This window comes from Oryctolagus cuniculus, chromosome 11 (assembly GCF_051225735.1).
Source record: "Oryctolagus cuniculus isolate XC-2025 breed Fujian yellow rabbit chromosome 11, ASM5122573v1, whole genome shotgun sequence".
NCBI lineage: Eukaryota > Metazoa > Chordata > Mammalia > Lagomorpha > Leporidae > Oryctolagus > Oryctolagus cuniculus.
Window position 1 is genome coordinate 12622113 of NC_142877.1, and position 12236 is coordinate 12634348.

A 12236-nucleotide genomic window follows, 5' to 3' on the forward strand; every position below is an offset into this window, starting at 1 on the left:
ATAATTTCTTCCATTCTGTCAGTTGCCTCTTCACTTTCCTGAGTGTTTCTTTTGCCATATAGAAGCTTCTCAATTTGATGTAATTCCACTTGTTAATTTTGGCTTTGATTGCCTGTGCCTCTGGAGCCTTTTCCAAGAAGTCTTTGCCTATGCCAATGTCTTGCAGGGTTTCCCCAATGTTCTCTAATAATTTGATGGTATCAAGTCATAGATTTAGGTCTTTAATCCATGTTGAGTGGATTTTTGTGAAAGGTGTAAGGTAGGGGTCTTGCTTCATGCTTCTGCATGTGGAAATCCAGTTTCCCCAGCACCATTTAGTGAAGAGACTGTCCTTGCTCCAGGGATTGGTTTTAACTTCTTGGTCAAATATAAGTTCGTTGTAGATGCTTGGATTGATTTCTGGTGTTTCTATTCTGTTCCATTGGTCTATCTGTTTTTGTACCAGTACCATGCTGTTTTGATTATAATTGACTTGTAGTATGTCTTAAAATCTGGTATTGTGATGCCTCTGGCTTTGTTTTTGTTGTATAAGATTGCTTTAGCTATTCGAGGTCTCCTGTGTTTCCATATGAATTTCAGCGTCATTTTTCTAGATCTGAGAAGAATGTCTTTGGTATTTTAATTGGTATAACGTTGAATCTATAAACTGCTTTCAGAAGAATGAACATTTTGATGATATTGACTCTTCTAATCCATGAACATGGAAGATTTTTCCTTTTTTTTGTCTTCTTGTATTTATTTAATATTTTATAATTCTCATCATAGAGGTATTTTACATCCTTGGTTAAATTTATTCCAAGGTATTTGATTTTTTTAGCTATTTTGTGTGGGATTGATCTTAGAAGTTTTTTCTCAGCTGTGGCATTGTCTGTGTATACAAGGCTATTGATTTTTGTGTATTGATTTTCTATCCTGCAACTTTACCAAACTCTTCTGTCAGTCCCAGTAGTCTCTTGGGGAAGTCTTTTGGATCCCCTATATATAGAATCATGTCATCTGCAAATAGGCTTAGTTTGACTTCCTCTTTCCCAATTTGTATTCATTTGATTTCTTTTTTTTTTTTCCTAATGGCTCTGACTAAAACTTCCAGGGCTATATTGAATAGCAGTGGTGAGAGTGGGCATCCTTGTCTGGTTCTGGATCTCAGTGGGAATGCTTCCAACTTTTCTCTATTCAATAGGATGCTGGCCATGGGTTTGTCAGAACTTGCCTTGATTGTGTTGAGGAATGTTCCTTCTATGCCCAGTTTGCTTTGAGTTTTCATTATGAAAAGGTGTTGTATTTTATCAAATGCTTTCCCTGAATCTATTGAGATAATATGGTTTTTGTTCTTCAGTTTGTTGATGTGATGTATCACATTGATTTGCGAATGTTGAACCATCCCTGCATACCAGGGGTAAATTACTTGATTTGGGTGGATGATCTTTCTGATGTGTTGTTGGATTCAATTGGCTAGAATTTTGTTGAGGATTTTTGCATCTATGTTCATCAGGGAAATTGGTCTGTAGTTCTCTTTCTCTGTTGTGTCTTTTCTGGGTTTAGGAATTAAAGTGATGTTGGCTTCATAGAAAGAATTTGGGAGGATTCCCTCCTTCCCTCTCAGTTGTTTTGAGTAACTTAAGAAGAATTAGAGTTAATTCTTATTTAAATGTCTGGTAGAATTCAGCAGTGAAGCTATCTGTTCTTGGGCTTTTCTTTTTGGGGAGGGTCTTTATTACTGATTCAATTTCTGTCTTGGTAATGGGACTGTTTAGGTTTTCTGTGTCTTTGTGACTTAACTAAGGTAGGTTGTATGTGTCCAGGAATCTATCCATTTCTTCTAGGTTTCCCAGTTTGTTGGCATACAGCTCTTTGTAGTAATTTCTGGTGATTCTTTTTATTTGTGTGGTGTCTGTTGTTAAATTTCCTTTTCCATCTCTTTTATTGATTTGGGTCTTCTCCCTTTTTTTGCCTATGATATATTTTTGGGCCTATGATATGTCAATTTTTTTTTCCAAAAAACCAGCTCTTCATTTTTATCTTTTGTATTTTTTTGTTTCAATTTTGTTGATTTCTTTATTTTTAATTATTTCTTTTGTCCTACTAGATTTGGGTTTGGTTTACTGTTTGTCTAGATCCTTAAGATGCATTGATAGCTCATTTATTTGGTGCCTTTCCAATTTTTTGATGGAGGCACCAATTGCTATAAATTTTCCTTTTTTAAAAAAGATTTATTTTATTTATTTGAAAGACAGAGTTAGAGAGAGAGAGAGTGAGAGGGAGGGAGGGAGGGAAGGAAGGAGGGAGGTCTTTCATCCGCTGGTTCATTCCCCAGATAACCGCAATGGCCACACTTGCACCGATCTGAAGCCAAGAGCTTCTTCCAGATCTTCCATGTGGGTGCAGGGGCCCAAGGACTTGGGCCATCCTCCACTGCCTTCCCAGGCCATAGTAGAGAGCTGGATTGGAAGAGGAGCAGCTGGGACTAGAACTGGTGCCCATATGGGATGTGGCATTTCAGGCCAGAGCATTAACCCACTGTGCCACAGCGCTGGCCCCTCTCTTTTGATTTCTTCTATGACCCACTCTTCATTCAGGAGCGTGTTGTTCAGTCTCCATGTGTTTGCATATGTTCTAGAGATTCTTGAGTTGCTGATTGCCAGCTTCATTGCATTATAGTCTGAGAAGATGCATGGTATGGTTTTGATTTTTTTGAATTTGCTGAGACTTGCTTTATGGCCTAGCATGTGGATCAATCCTAGAGAGAGTTCCATGCACTGCTAAGAAGAATGTGTATTCTGCAACTTTAGGATGAAAAGTTCTGTAGATATGTTAGGTCCATTTGGTCTATAGTGTAGATTAAATCTGCTATTTTCCTGCTGATTTTGTCTGGTTAATCTGTCCATTGCTGAAAGTGGGGTATTCAGCCAGTGCCATGGCTCAATAGGCTAATCCTCCGCCTGCGGCACTGGCACACCGGGTTCTAGTCCCAGTCGGGGTGCTGGATTCTGTCCCGGTTGCCCCTCTTCCAGGCCAGCTCTCTGCTGTGGCCCGGGAGTGCAGTGGAGGATGGCCCAAGTGCTTGGGCCCTGCACCCCATGGGAGACCAGGAGAAGCACCTTGCTCCTGGCTTTGGATCAGCGTGATGCGCTGGCTGCAGCGCGCTGGCCGCGGTGGCCATTGGAGGGTGAACCAACGGCAAAGGAAGACCTTTCTCTCTCTCTCTCACTGTCCACTCTGCCTGTCAAAAAAAAAAAAAAAAGTGGGGTATTGAAATCCCCACTATTTGTATTTGAGTCTATGTCTCTCTATAGATCCCTTAACATTTCTTTTAAATAGCCAGGTGCTCTGTAATTAGGTGCATCTAAAATAAAGTTACATCTTCCTGTTTAATTGATCCCCTATTCATTATACAGTGCCCTTCTTTGTCTCTTTTAAAAGTTTTTGTGTTAAGGTCTATTTTGTCTGATGCTAGGATGGTTACACCAGCTCTTCTTTGGTTTTGTTAGCATGGAGTATCTTTTTCCACCCTTTCACTTTGTTTACATGCATCTTTATTGGTGAGATGTATTTCTTGTAGGCAGCAAATAGATTTTTTTTTTATCCATTCAGCCACTCTGTGTCTCTTAGCTGGAGAGTTGATGCCATTTACATTCAAGGTGCCTGTTAATAAATAATGATTTTGCCCTGACATTTTCCCATAAATATCGCTGTTTTTTTTTTTTTTTTTTGACTTTGGATTTCCTTCCTTTACCTTCTTGCGTAGTGATGACCATGTTTCTGTGTTCCCATCCTTAAGCATCTTCTGCAGGGCAGGAAGGATGGTGACAACTTCTTTCAATTTCTGTTTGTCATGGAAGGTCTTTATTTCACCTTCATTCATAAATGAGAGCTTTGCAGGGTACAGTATTATGAGTTGCCAGTTTTTTCCTCTTAAGACTTGGGCTTAATCTCGCCATTCTCTCCTAGCCTGTAGGGTTTCTGATGAGCAGTTCGCTGTGAGTCTTATTTTAGATCCTCTGAAAGTAATCTGGTGTTTCTCTTGTGTGCATTTTAGAATCTTCTCTTCATGTTTAGTGTGGAGATTTGATTACAATGTGCCGTGGTGACGATCTTTTTGGTCATGTCTATTAGGAGTTCTATGTGCTTCCTGCCCTGGGATGTCCCTTTCTTTCTCCAAATTAAGGAAATTTTCTGTTATTGTTTCACTAAAAAAGCCTTCTAATCCTCTCTTTCCATACCGTCAGGAACTCCGAGAACTGTATGTTGGGTCTTTGATAGTATCCTGTAGATAAGCAACAGTGTTTTTTAGTTTTCTAATTTCTTCTTGTGTTTGGTCTGACTGTATAATTTCCTGTGTTTTGTCTTCTAAGTTGGAAATTCTTTCTTCCACTTCATCAATTTTGTTGTTAAGGATTTCCACTGCATTTTTTGTTATTGAATTCTTCATTTCCAAGATTTCATTTTGATTTTTCTTTAATATATCAATTTTGTGGGAGAATTTTCTTTCCTGTCATGTATGGATTTCATTAGTTTGTGCATTTGCTTCTGATTACTTCTAAGTAATCCTATGATCAATTTTTTGAATTCCATTTCTGGCATTTCTTCATCTCATCATCTGCACAATCTAGAATTTGCGTGTTGTGTTCCTCTGGGGGCCTCATATTGTCTTCCTTATTCTTGGTGCATTTGTTATTCAGCATTTGTGGAGATACTTGTTGGTTTCTTTTTTCGCTGTGGTGGCTTTTATCTTTGGACTATGTGTGGATTAGTGCAGTGTCTGCTGTCAGGGAATACCTAGAGGTGTGTGTTGGGTGTGGCCAGGGAGCTCTGCTCAGTGCTCCAGGATGACAGGTGTGTCTGAGGTGACACACCCAAGTTTGACATGGTAAATCTTTTATTTTGTTATTTTTTTTTATTTTTATTTAAAAAAATTTTTTTGACCGGCAGAGTGGACGGTGAGAGAGAGAGACAGAGAAAAAGGTCTTCCTTTGCCGTTGGTTTACCCTCCAATGGCCACCGCGGCTGGCGTGCTGCGGTCAGCGCACCGCGCTGATCCGAAGGCAGGAGCCAGGTGCTTCTCCTGGTCTCCCATGGGGTGCAGGGCCCAAGCACTTGGGCCATCCTCCACTGCACTCCCGGGCCACAGCAGAGAGCTGGCCTGGAAGAGGGGCAACTGGGACAGAATCCGGCGCCCCGACCGGGACTAGAACCTGGTGTGCCAGCGCCGCAAGGCGGAGGATTAGCCTAGTGAGCTGCGGCGCCGGCCTATTTTATTATCATTATTATTATTATTTAATCAGAGGGGAGGTTTATTCTTGTCTGTTGGCATAGACTCAGCTGAGCTCCTCGCCTCAAAGGAGCCCAGTGCCTGGTGCCAGCCCCAGTGGGTATAGTGCTCGTCTGCTCTGCTACCAGCACCACACTAAGGCTCTGTGCAGTTCAGTGTGAGCTCAGATTCCCCTGCAACGTCCCTCGCCAGGTGACCAGGGGGCCCGAGTGCCTGGAGGCTCCCACAGTGGCTGCCCAGAGTCCCAGCCACACCCGAGTCCTCCACGCAGCCTCAGTGTTTTCAATCTTGGCACACAAGCCTCCCATGGTCATGAGCACCCAGCCCCTGTCTGTTCTCCCCACCAGACTCGGGAGTCTCCACTCTGATGGCTGCTGGGCACTGACAAGAGCTGGCGAAGCTGTTAGTATGTCCACGATGGCGCCTGCTCTCCAACAGCTGGTTACAGGACACAGTTGCAGGGTGATGGGGAGAGAGAAAATGTGCCCCCCCTTGTTTTTCTCCTCTGGTTTGGCAGGTACACTACTTCCCCACAGGGCTCCAAGCTGGGGTCCCTCTAGGGACCTCTAGGTCCTGCAGCTTTAGTGCCAGTGGCTTGGGCTGCTGTGGTCTGGTCTCACCTCACTGTCCAGTGCTGGTGTGGAGGCTCCTGGCTGCTGGGGTCCTGGGTTGTATGCATCCTCGCCCTCCACGTAGGTCCACTGTGTCCCTCCAATTTGCGTAGTTTCCTCTGCTGTTTTCTCTCTAACTCTCCCCTGAGACTGCACTCTCTCCACTTTTTAAAAACCTTCTTCTCCTAGACTGGAGCAGCAAGCTCCCTCCCTACTCTGCCATCCTAATACCCTCCCAAGACAAATCTCTATTTTGTTTATCTTCTCAAAAGAACAACTTTTCATTGATCTTTTCTATTTATTTTTGAAAGATTTATTTATTTGAAAGAATTAAGAGAGAGAGAGGTCTTCATCTGCTGGTTCACTCCCCAGATGGCTGCAGTGGCTGGAACTGAGCCAATCTGGAACCAGGAGCCAGGAGCTTCTTCCAGGTCTCCCACATGGGTGCAGGGGCCCGAGGATTTGGGCCATGTTCTGGTGCTTTTCCCAGGTGCACTATCAGGGAGCTGGATCGGAAGGGGAGTATTTGGGACGCAAATGGGCACCCATATGGGACACTGGTGGTGCAGGCCAGTGCTTTAACCCAGTGCACCACAGTGCCAGCCCTCTGTTTATTTACTGACTTACTTATTTAGTTTCCGTTTCATTTGTTTCTGCTCTGATCCTTATTATTTCATGCCTCCTGATTTTAGGTTTGGTTTGTTCTTGTTTTTCTAAGTCTTTGAGCTGCATCATTAGATCTTTGAGACATTTCTCCTGATAATATAAGCACTTGATGCTATAAGCTTCCCTTCATTTTTTTAAGCTTCCCTCTCAATACTGCTTTGCTGCCCCCCACAGGTTTGATGCACTGTGTTTTCACTTTCATTTACTTTAATTCAGTTCTTGACTTCCTTTTTAATTTCTTCAATGACCCGCTAGTCGCTCAGTAGCATGCTGTTTAATTTCCAAGTATTTGCGAGCGTTCTGTTGTTCTTGCTGATTTCTAGTCTTATTCCTTTATGGTCTGAGAAGACATATGGCTATGATTTCAACCTTCCTCAGCCTGCTGAGACTTGACTTGTGGTCTGATATGTGGTCTCTCCTAGGAAATGAGCCACGTGCTGATGAGAAGAACGTGTATCCTGAAGCTGTTGGGTGAGATGTCCTGCATGTCCCGTACATGTCTGCTGGGTCCCTTTGCTGGACAGTGAGCTTCAGCTCTGAGCTACCCCATGGACTGTCCTGTCTGGATGAGCTGTTGGTGAGAGTGGGGTGTTGGAGTCCCCCACTGCTATTCTTTCAATTTTTAAAAAAAGCTTTTATTTAATGAATACAAATTTCATAGGTACATCTTTAGGAATAGTGGTTCTTCCCCCCCCCCCATACCCACCCTCCCTCCCCCACTCCTTCTCCCATCCATTCTTCATTAAGATTCATTTTTACTTATCTTTATATACAGAAGACCAACTCTATACTAAGTAAAGATTTCAACAGTTTGCACCCACACAGACACACAAAGTATAAAGTACTGTTTGAAGACAAGTTTTACTGTTAATTCTCATAGTACAACACATTAAGGACAGAGGTCCTACATGGGGAGTAAGTGCACAGTGACTCCTGTTGTTGATTTAACAACTGACATACTTATTGATGACGTCAGTAATCACCCGAGGCTCTTGTCTTGAGCTGCCAAGGCTGTGGAAGCCTTTTGAGTCCACCAACTCTGTTGTTATTTAGACAGGGCCATGAGCAAAGTGGAAGTTCTCTCCTCCCTTCAGAGAAAGGTACCTCCTTCTTTGATGGCCCCTTCTTTCCACTGGGGTCTCACTCAGAGAGATCCTTCATGTGGGTCATTTTTTGCCACAGTGTCTTGGATTTCCACGCCTGAGATGCTCTCATGGGCTTTTTAGCCGGATCAGAAAGTCCAAGTCCCCCACGGTTACTGTATTGGAGTCCATCTCTCCATTTAGGTCTGACAGTGTTTGCTGCATATGTCTGGGTGGTCCTGCGTTGGGTGCATATGTATTTATGATTGCTACGTCTTTTGATGAATTGAACCGTTTATCAAAATATAATGTCCTTTTTTATCTTTTTGCAATTTTGGATTTAAAGTCTGTATATCTGCTGGTGCTGCGGCTCACTAGGCTAATCCTCTGCCTGTGGCACTGGCTCCCTGGGTTCTAGTCCTGGCTGGGGCGCCGGATTCTGTCTCAGTTGCTCCTCTTCCAGTCCAGCTCTCTACTGTGGCCCGGGAGTGCAGTGGAGGATGGCCCAAGTCCTTGGGCCCTGCACCCACATGGGAGACCGGGAGGAGGCACCTGGCTCCTGGCTTCAGATTGGTGTAGCGGCCATAGCAGCCATTTGGGGGGTGAACCAACGGAAGGAAGACCTTTCTCTCTAACTCTGCCTGTCAAAAAATAAATTAAAAAAGAAGAAGTCTGTATATCTGATATCGGGATAGCTACTCCTGCTCGTCTTTGGTTTCCACGTGCCTGGTTGCCTTTTTCCCAGCCCTTTACTGTAAGTCTGTGTGTACCTTTATGAAGTGAGTTTCTTGTAGGCAGCATGTAGTGGGGTCTTGGTTTTATTTCCATTCAGCCAACCTACGTCTTTTGGCTGCAGAACTTAATCCCTCTACATTCAAAGTTAGTACTGATAGACAAGGACCGCGACCTGTCATTTTGTCGGGTGGATACTGGATCTGGCTGCTCTGTTAGTGAATCTGGTGGTGCCGTGTGTTTTCCTGTTTACTTCTAATGCAGGAAGTGCTGCAGAATTTCCTGTAAGGCTGGTCTGGTGGCGGTGAGTTCTCTGGTTTTGCTTATCTGGACAATACCTTATTTCTCCTTCATGTTAAAGGATAGCTTTGGGGGCCAGCACTGTGGCACAGCAGGTTAAAGCCCTGGCCTGAAGCACCAGCATCCCATATGGGTACCGGTTCTAGTCCCGGCTGCTCCTCTTCCAATCCATCTCCCTGCTGTGGCCTGGGAAAGCAGTGAAGGATGGCCCAAGTCCTTGGGCCCCTGCACCCACGTGGGAGACCCAGAAGAAGCTCTTGGCTTCAGATCAGTGCAGCTTCAGCCATTGCAGCCATTTGGGGAGTGAACCAGCAGGTGGAAGACCTCCCTCTGTGTCTCTACCTCTCTCTGTACCTCTCTTTCAAATAAATAAAATAAATTAAAAAAATAAAGGATAGCTTTGCTGGATATAACGTTCTTAGAAGCTTTTTTCTCTGAAGACCTTGAATATGTCATCCCACTGTCTTCTGGCCTGTAGGGTTTCTACTGAGAGTCTGATATTAATCTAATTGGTTTTCCCTTATATGTGACTTGGCACTTTTCTCCTACTGTTTTTAGGATTCTCTCCTTGTCCTTAACTTTTTATTTTTTTTTATTATTTATTTATTTATTTATTTGACAGGCAGAGTGGACAGTGAGAGAGAGAGACAGAGAGAAAGGTCTTCCTTTGCCGTTGGTTCACCCTCCAATGGCCGCCGCGGCCGGCGCGCTGCGGCCGGCGCACCACGCTGATCCGATGGCAGGAGCCAGGAGCCAGGTGCTTTTCCTGGTCTCCCATGGGGTGCAGGGCCCAAGCACCTGGGCCATCCTCCACTGCACTCCCTGGCCACAGCAGAGAGCTGGCCTGGAAGAGGGGCAACCGGGACAGAATCCGGCGCCCCAACTGGGACTATAACCCGGTGTGCCGGCGCTGCTAGGCGGAGGATTAGCCTAGTGAGCCACGGCGCCGGCCTGTCCTTAACTTTTGATGATGTGACTACAATATGCTTTCAAGAATGTTTTTTTTAAAGGTTATTTATTTGAAAGTCAGAGTTACACAGAGAGAGAAGGAGAGGCAGAGAGAGATTTTCCATCTGCTGGTTCACTCCCCAAAAGGCTGCAACAGCCAGAGCTGCCTGGGGCCTCTTCCGGGTCTCCCACACGGGTACAGGGGCCCAAGGACTTGGGCCATCTTTTGCTTTCCCAGGCCAGAGCAGAGAGCTGGATTGAAAGTGGAGCAGCCGGGTCTCAAACCAGCGCCCATATGGGATGACGGCACTGCAGGCAGAGGATTTATCCACTATGCCACAGCAATGGCTCCATTTTTTGTTTCTTTGAACTTATCATAATTGGATGTTCCTTTTTTTGTTTGTTTGTTTCCAAGACCTGGGAAATTTTCAACTATTTCATTTAGCAGGTTCTTCTCCTTCAGGAATACCTATAATACAAATATTTGGTCATTTAATGGTATCCCATATTTCATGTAGACTTTCTTCATTCTTTTGAATTATTCTCTTTATTTTTGTCCGTCAAAAGTCTTGTCCTCGAAGTCAAATGCTTTCCTCCACTTGGCCTGTTCTGCTGTTAAAGCTCTCAACTGTATTTTTTTAAATTTCACCCATTCATGATTTCATCTCTAAAATTTCTATTTGGTGGTTCTTAATGAGTTCTAGCTCCTTAGTAATATTTTCATTCATATCGCCCATTGATCTCCTCATTTCTTTAATTGATCTGTCTGTGTTCTGCATCTCACTGCTTCCTTACAAGCGTTATTTTGAGGGGCCGGTGCTGTGGCGCAGAGGGTTAAAGCCATGGTCTGAAGTGCCGGCATCCCATATGGGCGCTGGTTCAAGTCTCAGCTGCTCCTCTTCCGATCCAGCTCTCTGCTGTGGCCTGAGAAAGCAGTAGAAGATGGCCCAAGTCCTTGGGCCCCTGCACCCATGTAGGGGAACCAGAAGAAGCTCCTGGCTTCAGATCAGTGCAGCTCCAGCCATTGTGGCCAACTGGGGAGTGAACCAGCAGATCGAAGATCTCTCTCTCTCTCTCTCTCTAACTCTCTCAAATAAATAAAATAAAAATCGTTATTTGAGCTCTGTCCCTGTCATGTCGTAGCTTTGCTTCAGCGCAGGACCCAGCGCTGGGGATCACTGTGCTCTTTTGGAGCTGTCACGCTACCTCCTCCACGTCTCCTGTTGGCCCTGTGTCGACATCTGTGCATCCGGGCAATTGTCCCTTCTTTATGGAGTAGGCTTGATTAGAAGAGTTCATGGCTTAGGGGGATGCATTGTATCACTTGGCTTGTTGCCTTGGCTTTGGTTCTAGGCCAGCCCAGGAGTGCAGCCTCTGGTTTCTTTGGCCTTATTTAGTGTCAAGTGCATCTGTCAGCGACACAGTGGTCTGGTCTGCTGCAGTTCACAGGGATAGACGTGTGGCTTTGAGATGAGTAAGGATTTCCCAGGCTATGAATCTTCTGTGCACGGGGAGTTCAGTGTCAGTATCCCAGGCACAGGTGATAGCCAGGGCCTTGTTCTTTTTTCCTTTAAAAAGATCTGTTTGTTTATTTGAAAGAGTTAGAGAAAGAGAGAGGGAGAGAAAGAGAGGTCTTCTATCTGCTGGTTTATTCCCCAGATGGCTGCAATGGCCAGGGCTGAGCCCGACCAAAGCCAGGAGCCTGGAACTTCATCCAAGTCCCCTACATGAGTGACAGGGGCCCAGGGACTTGGGTCATCTCCTGCTGCTTTTCCCAGGCCATTAGCAGGGAGCTGGATTGGAAGTGGAGTGGCAGGGACACGAACCAGCACCCATATGGGATGCTGGCGTCGCAGGCAGTGGCTTCACCTGCTATGCCCCAGTGATGGCCCCGGGTCTTATTCTTGGTGCGGAGGAAGTCAAAGGTGGCAGCCCACACCCCACAGGTGCCTGCGTAGTGCTGGGGCTTGTGGACCAGCCGCTGTGTCTCTAGGACTGTGATGCACAGGTCCTGCTGGGAGGGTCCAGCTGCTGCTGTGGGCCTGGGGGATGGGAACTGGGCCTGTTTCAGTCCTACAGGGCTCCTACAGGTGTACAGGAGACTTTGCTGCAGGGGGTGTGAGTCCACAGTGGTGGACTGCAGGTAGATCCCAGTGGCATTGAGAAATTGAAGGAATCATTACAGCCCTGGTGTTGCAGGGTACGGTGGGGTCATTAGCCAGATCTCCCAGGGTGGGATTTTTTTTTTTCCATGGACCGCTTCTGGTGTTTGTCCCCAGAAGCCAAGGCAAATCCCTCCGCATGGGCACAGCTCCGGGGCTGATGCAGGATGCAGGGGCTTTGTCCTTGGCCCCACACGCTGCCCTGACTCTGCCAGGGACTGCACTCTGCAGGAGTGGGGAGGGGAGAGGGGAAGCAGCACAGCTTCTCTGCTCTGTGCTCAGACCCCAGTCGGCTCCCCAGGAGGAAGCACAAGGCAGGGGTGACTGGATTCCCTGTGAGCATCGGGGCGCACCTCGTGGCGGCTCGCGGCTGGCTGCGCCGGGCACCTCTCTGCTTCCTTCCTCCTGTCCCCCGGCGTCTTCGTTGTGTTTCCACGTCTTTGTTGAGAACGTCCAGCAGTGAGAC

At 45.8% G+C, this 12236-nt stretch overlaps 1 long non-coding RNA gene across 6 annotated transcripts in view; it reads left to right on the forward strand.

The window, feature by feature from the left end:
• Positions 1-12236, forward strand: part of LOC149123337 (uncharacterized) — a 30872-nt gene that overhangs the window by 11449 nt on the left and 7187 nt on the right. For 5 of the 6 annotated variants that reach the window (XR_016216516.1, XR_016216519.1, XR_016216520.1 and 2 more), the window contains exon 2: positions 6969-7017. This is a non-coding gene — a long non-coding RNA (uncharacterized LOC149123337). Of the gene's footprint in view, positions 1-6968; positions 7124-12236 lie in introns of those variants that run through there. The other variant, XR_016216518.1, reaches the window with a different exon arrangement.